Source organism: Corvus moneduloides, chromosome 5 (assembly GCF_009650955.1).
Source record: "Corvus moneduloides isolate bCorMon1 chromosome 5, bCorMon1.pri, whole genome shotgun sequence".
Lineage (NCBI taxonomy): Eukaryota > Metazoa > Chordata > Aves > Passeriformes > Corvidae > Corvus > Corvus moneduloides.
The window spans coordinates 5,947,487-5,954,284 of record NC_045480.1 but is presented as its reverse complement, the minus strand read 5'-3'; positions in this window follow the sequence as shown (position 1 = coordinate 5,954,284).

Here is a 6,798-nt window from a genome sequence, read left to right as displayed (position 1 = left end):
TCAGCCGAGGTACAGAGCTGACCTTGCCTCACTCCTCCCCTCCCCGAGAGATCGCTCTCTCTAAAGATAACAAGGGAATGATGTTTGTTATCATGCTGGAAAAGCAAAACAGACCTCGTGCCGTCACCTCCCCGGGGCCAGCAGAGCCAAAGCCTTTGCTCCCAGTTGGCGTCGACTCCCAGCTCCACGTATTGGACGGGAGGGCACAGGAGCCTTGGAAACACAGCCCCCACAAAGGATGGTAGCTCTGCTCAGCTGACCATGACCCACCATGGGACCAAGAGGAGATGATGTTCACTATGTAAAGTGGAGGTATTTGGGTTTTTCACAGATGCTGAATGCCATATTAGACCAGGATGCCATATTTAACCAGAAATCACACACCAAAACAGTAACATTGCCTGGATGTAAAGCACTGCACCCATTGCTCATACTGCATCTGCTGCACAGGTGCCAGTTGTGGTGGGTGAAAGGCATCAGCTCTTCCCCTTAATTCTGATCTAGCAATTTTTGAAGGAATTTAGTGGCCAAGTTGATACCAAACCAAAGGATACCAAAGGATCATCCTATAAATGTGACAACACTGCCAGACTTGTTCAAAGTGCTGCACAGGATTCCCAGCAGCAGTCACTGTTTACCTGCTTGTTAAATAAATGTTCTCACAGCTGCCAAATCCTTCTTGCACAAGGAGCTCTGTCCTGCACAGACACCTCTAAATCCAAATTTTTTCACGCCCGGTTTTATATCACCCCTTATATAATGCTCAAAGTTTCCAGGGGTTGAAAGGCTGTCTATGAAGTCTCAAAAATGTGTGGAATAATCTGCCCCATAAAGATAGATTCCTTTCTTTCGAGGGTTTACTGTTGCTCGTGGTTGGTGGGATCAGTAGAGATGCAGGGGAGCAGTATGACCTTTTCTTACCATTTTTATCCTTGAGCACTGATCTCAAAGTGGCTTTCAGCGTTGGAAGTTACTATTAGGACCCGAGGGAACAATATGAAGCTGTGTCAGGGGAGGTTTAGTTGGAATACTAAGAAAATGTTTTTTACCCAGAAGGTGTTGGGCACTGGAACAGGCTCCCCAGAGCAGTGGTGACAGCACCAAGCCTGACAGAGCTCAAGGAGTGTTTGGATAATGCTCTCAGGCACATCATTGGTTTTTTGGGCTTCTCCTGGGCAGAGCCGGGAGTTGGACTTTGATGCTCCTTGTGGTCCTCCCCAGCTCAGGATATTCTATGATTTTATGATTTGTAGACCAACACAACCACATTTGCCCAACAACCCTCACCAAGCTCAGCTGAGCATCTCCTCCCTCTGCCCCACATCAATAGAAATACTGCCCCTCAGGCTGACTCATCAGTCTCTGCATGGCTGGGTAAAATCACTTTGGCAGGCTGGTTCTGGCTGCCCTTGTCCCCATTCATCACCTCTGCTCTAACTGGGGTAATTGCATACCAAAATAGGGTGGCAAAACAAAGACTTTCTGCCCAAACCAAGCTGGCCAGGGTGGCAAACTAGGTCCTGTTGATAATTCCCAACCATGTGCCCCTGAGGATATGCCTCAGGCCAGATCCCAGCCTATGTTTTTTTTCTCCTCCTATTGTCACTTTGAAGTGCTCTGGAGACGTGAACAAAATGAGAGTGGCTGAGCCTTGTCCTGCTGCTGTGGAAAGCAGGGGCACAACATTGTAAATCCAGGTTAGTGTTGGCAAAGGTGCTGGTGGGCTGCTGCAGACGGACCCCAGAAAGCAGGTTAACCTGTCAGCAAAGGAAACAAATTTCAGCCTAAACTATGCAGCAGATATAAATATGTAGATACTGAAACAAAAGTCACTGCCTGAACTTTTTGATATAGTAGTACAGGAAAAAGAAATCTGCATTGTTTCTACCCTCCACCAAGCTGCCCTCATGCCAAGGGCTGAGTTGGTCCATCTTGGAGTGCCAGGACAGCAGTGCTTAATCAACCCTTTAACCAATGTCCATCAACCCAAATCACTCATAAACCCTCATAAACCTCTATGTATGAACCCATATCCCTCACAGAGCTGCATGCAAAGGTCAGGACTGGCCTCAAACCCTTTCTGCGTCCTTAATCCACACCCAGGGCTGTCTGACAGATGCCAGCACTAACACCTTCTCCCTACAAGCTACGTACCTTTGGCAGGGATCACCGGTCACCTTTCAGGGGAGGTCTACAGTGACTCAAAGCACTTTTATTACAAATCTTGGGCTGAGCCCAGCTTTTCTGAACAGGGAGGTGAGGCACACCATGTGCACAGCTCACCTGGTGACCTGCTGCCTCAACTCTCTTTGCTGTTGCATTTATAGGATTCCTTCCCTCCCTCCACAACTCTGGGGTTTGGAGAACCACCTCCCCCTCCCATAACTAACTAGGAGATCCATCATCTAAGCAAGAAAATGTGGATCCCTCTTCCTGGGTGGTTGTTGTGATGAATGAAATTCTCATATATAAACTATAAAGAGAGGGTTTCCACCTTGGTTTTTGGATGTGGTATTTCATGAACTCAACTGTATTTCAGTGGAAGTTTCCTTGCTCCTGCCCCTGCCCTGCTGCATGTCACAGTGGCACCAATTACACTGCAGCTGTAAGATGGGTATTGTCATTATTAGTAATTGTATTCACTCACTCCATATAAAAATATCAGCACAGTAACAGGAATGATTTGTGTAATGATATATTTGCTGTTATTAGGACCTAATATGTTATGCCTGTAATTACATACTATGCCCCATATAATAAGCTTGGAATTGCTGTGTAAATTTTGGGTAATTATGGAAAACTATGCTACAAACAAGTCCCCCTAGACCAAGTTCAGCATTCACTACCAGGAAATAACCATTATTAAAGGCTCTGCAATAGACAAACCAATAAACTAAGAGCTAAATGCCTTTTGAATATGAAGCAGCAATGGAAAGGAACAAATAATCAGTGCAGGGGAGCAAAAGAAGTACCTATCCAAGTAGTGTTATCCCTGGGGATTATTTCTTCTAACTCTGGTTTCTGGAATACTCCAGCAAAAACCCAAGGAACTTCCAGTGGGTGCAGTGAAGCTGCAAGTAGCATAAACTCATTCAGATGCAACTGTTTCAAAGGATTTAGAAGCCATGCTCCTCGTTAAAAAAGAAAGTTAAAATGCTCACATCTAAATTAGAAGTCTGCCAGAGGTCATTACAGATTAATGCATAGTCAGGCTTTTCTGAATCGGCTGGAAACATTGACATTGATTAAATTTATCCTCTCCTTCGCGGACCCAAGAGCTTTTCCAGATTTCAATGCATTTTTTCTGGTGAAGCTGATCTTTCCTGTCCTCACTGCAGTATCTGCACATCTTCCATCTAAAATCAATAGCCATAGCATGGTCCCCCGTGGGCTTCTTGCAGTTGTGAACGTTCCTCCCAAGGATGGGACGTGATGGGAAGAAATGAGATCAGCCATTTTTACAGCCGAGTGAATTGTTACGGGCTTCAAGGGCTCTCTCATGGTCACGAACCCCAGAACAACTTCTGATTGTTCAAATTTCACTGCAGCCTTCCAGCTTCGTCATCTACACTGCCAACTTCTATTAAGGTTCCATTAAAAGGCAATGAAACACAGGGCCTTTTACAATACCCTTGACAGAACAATTTCCCTTTCTGGATACAGTAAAAATTTTCAGCCAAAAATACAACTTTTTGGTTAAAAAAAAAAGGAGAAAGAGAGACTATTTCAAGGAGACCAAAATATTTCATAAAATGTTGTCAGATTGTCTCAGCCAGAAAAAAACAATCCAGAAAAGGCTAATTTTCAAATCAAAACATTGATTTTTATCTCTGCCTATCATAACTACATTTGTTTCCACTTGCTTATGAAAAGCCCTAGATATCAGACGATATTTCATTTTGTGTAGAGCTAAGTGTTTTATTCAGATCAGTGTTTTCCACAACACTTTGTCATTGACAGGTATTCGGTAATTTAATTTTACTGTTATTAGTTGTACCTTTTCCTTCAAGGATCACTTTAAGTGTAACCACACTGAGCAGCAGAGAGAAGGACAAATGCTGCCCTCAGATAGAACCAAGTGAATTCAAGCAAATCGATTGAATCAAAATGACTTATAAAAGTTAAGGGCTGGGGGAGTATAAAATTTAATTCAAAGCTACACATAGAATAAGCTTGCCCAAGACACTGCTTTAGAAGTTTTAACCCACAACACACCAATAACTTATAAAATCTGTGTCCTTTCATATCAATATTGAAACAAGTGTGATTTGGGGGCATTAATGTGCTTGATCTTTCTGAAGCCCAAGGAATTTCTCATAGCATTAAGCACAAGAAACCAGTTTGGTGCCCCAGTGACAGTGTCAGGGATGGTTTTGTGCAAGGAAAGATCATTTACTTCAAATATTGGTAGGTATTAAAATTGAGCTCCTGTTCCCATTAACTTGTTCTCTCTGATAAAATCATAGAGTCATAGAATCATTAAGGTTGGAAGAGACCTGCAAGATCATCAAGTCCAACTTTTGACTGAATACCAACATAAGCCATATCACAAAGTGCCATGCCTACTTGTTTTTTGAACACTTCAAGGGATGCTGACTCCACCACTTTCCTGGGGACCCTGTTCCAGTGCTGAACCATTCTTTCAGTGAAGAACTTTTTTCTAATATCCTGGCCCCCATCCCAAATATATAAGAGAGTGTAAACCCTGGGCTTAAGTTTAGGGGTCTTTGCAACAAAGCAGAAGATCCCCTTGCTCTATCCCTTTCCATGATACTTATTGTCGTAGTATATAACTCATGAATTACACCATAAATCACTCCTGGGGCTGCTGTACAGAGGAGAGCAAGGGAGTTGTTTTGGAAGAAGGCTGAGAGGGCTGAAAGTGAGACAAGTTGGCAAGACCCACAGACAGCCTTGAGCCAGCAGAAGAGAGAGGAGCAGGGCCCCAAGCAGCCAAGGCTGAGAGGGGTAGAGCTGTCCCACCTCATCGATAGCACACATTGGAGCAACCCCAAGGCTGACATGAAGTGCTGAGTGGTTGCTCCTTGTGAGAGCAGTGCCTCTGTAGTGAACTGAAAGGAGCAGATCCTGCACAAAAACATGGCAAAATGTTCCTGAGTCCTTCACAGGACACCTATCTGTAAAAGCTAAATGAACATTGGAGATAAAGTCTTCATTCTGGAGTCTCCTGAATTCCCCATGATGGAGTTTATAGCCTCAGGGTGGCTTACAGACATACACTACCTCTGCACTCCAACACTGACCTGAGTTTTACAGACTGCACATTTGCAGGTCTGCAGTTCAAAACTAATTGCTGTGACCTCACATAAAATAGTAATAATCAACTATCAATAATACTTTGGGAACTGGGGGAAAAATAAAGGGAAAATGTTCATTCTTAATAAAACCTGGTGCTGACGGTCAGGAAATTGAACCTTCTGCTAGCATTAGTCACAGCAGCCAAAAACATTGCTGAGTGTTTCTGGGGAGCATATGCTTCATATACTTGAAAGATACTCTTCTATATCAAGTCTTTGTAATTACTGAGACATGGCAAATAAAGGCAGAAATCATAAAGATTTCCTTTTCCTCTGATAGATAATCAGTCCAGGGTGTATTTATGTACAAGCAGAGACCTGTCTTCATCCCAGCCTCTCTGCTCCCAGCATCTCCAGGATGCAGTCCGATGAGCAGTTAGCTGGTGTTTCGCTGATGAATCAAACCATTCGCTGCAGAAATACAAGATGCAGGGCCAATATTTTCAAAAGCTGCCTTTAAAACTCTGGCAGCAATTTAGTGTGGTCATGTTTCCGAGTGTGAAGTTCTTCATGTACGAATGCTTGCACTCAGGATTTATTTGCTTGGACTGCACTCACATCCGTGCAGGGAGTATGACCGTGAACCCAGTTTTCCATGTGCTATCTACTAGATGGGGGAAAATGAGTTTATAGGATTAGAAGCCAGGTAAGGACTGGAGATCTGGTAAGGATTTGCAGTTCCAGGGTGGTGTTGAGGGCTAGAGGGTAGTTAGGGAATTAGAGGAAAGGAAAAAAAACTACATTTACAAACCCAACAGTTCTGCTAAACTCACTGCTACCTTTCTTTCCTTGCACTTCACTAAGTGTAGGAGAAGTGTCTTCCTGTGCACATCTGGGAGCACAGCAGCACAAAGCACAGTGCACAGATCCCAGAGGTGACCTCAGACCTGGAAATGGTCTGGCCACATCAGCATCATCCAAAATCAAGACTAATTAGTCCTTCTGGGAGCACATCAGCTCCAGTTATGTGATGTTAACATGACATGAGAGTGCAATCAGGACCTGAATGGGGACCTGCTGTTGGGGGGTACTAAACCTTTCTGACTTTGCCTGGGAACTCCTTGCACGCCCCTACCTCACACCTCATTTGTCATCCACTGTGCTTAGAAGGGAAGGGCCACAGCTCAAACTGAGCGAGATGTTTGCAGCGTGTATTTTTGAATGTTCAGTGATGTGCAGTGTCTCAGATCCACAGGGCAGGACCACACCACATTATGCAAACCAGAAAGATGCCACTTGCCCCAGCCCACAGGCAAATCTTCCCTATCTCTGTGTCACCCCCATTTTAAGCCTTTTCTACTTTTAAAGACATGCTAAACTTAATACAGAAATAAACCCACCAAGAGTCCTGCAGTTTTCACGGAGAACAGTGTGCTTGCTCAGGAAGCGTGAAATTAAAAGCTCTCGAGCGTGCATTTGCCCAGCTCCACATCACATGTACCTCGTCAGCTCTGCAGCAGGGCAGGAGCTCACTCACTGA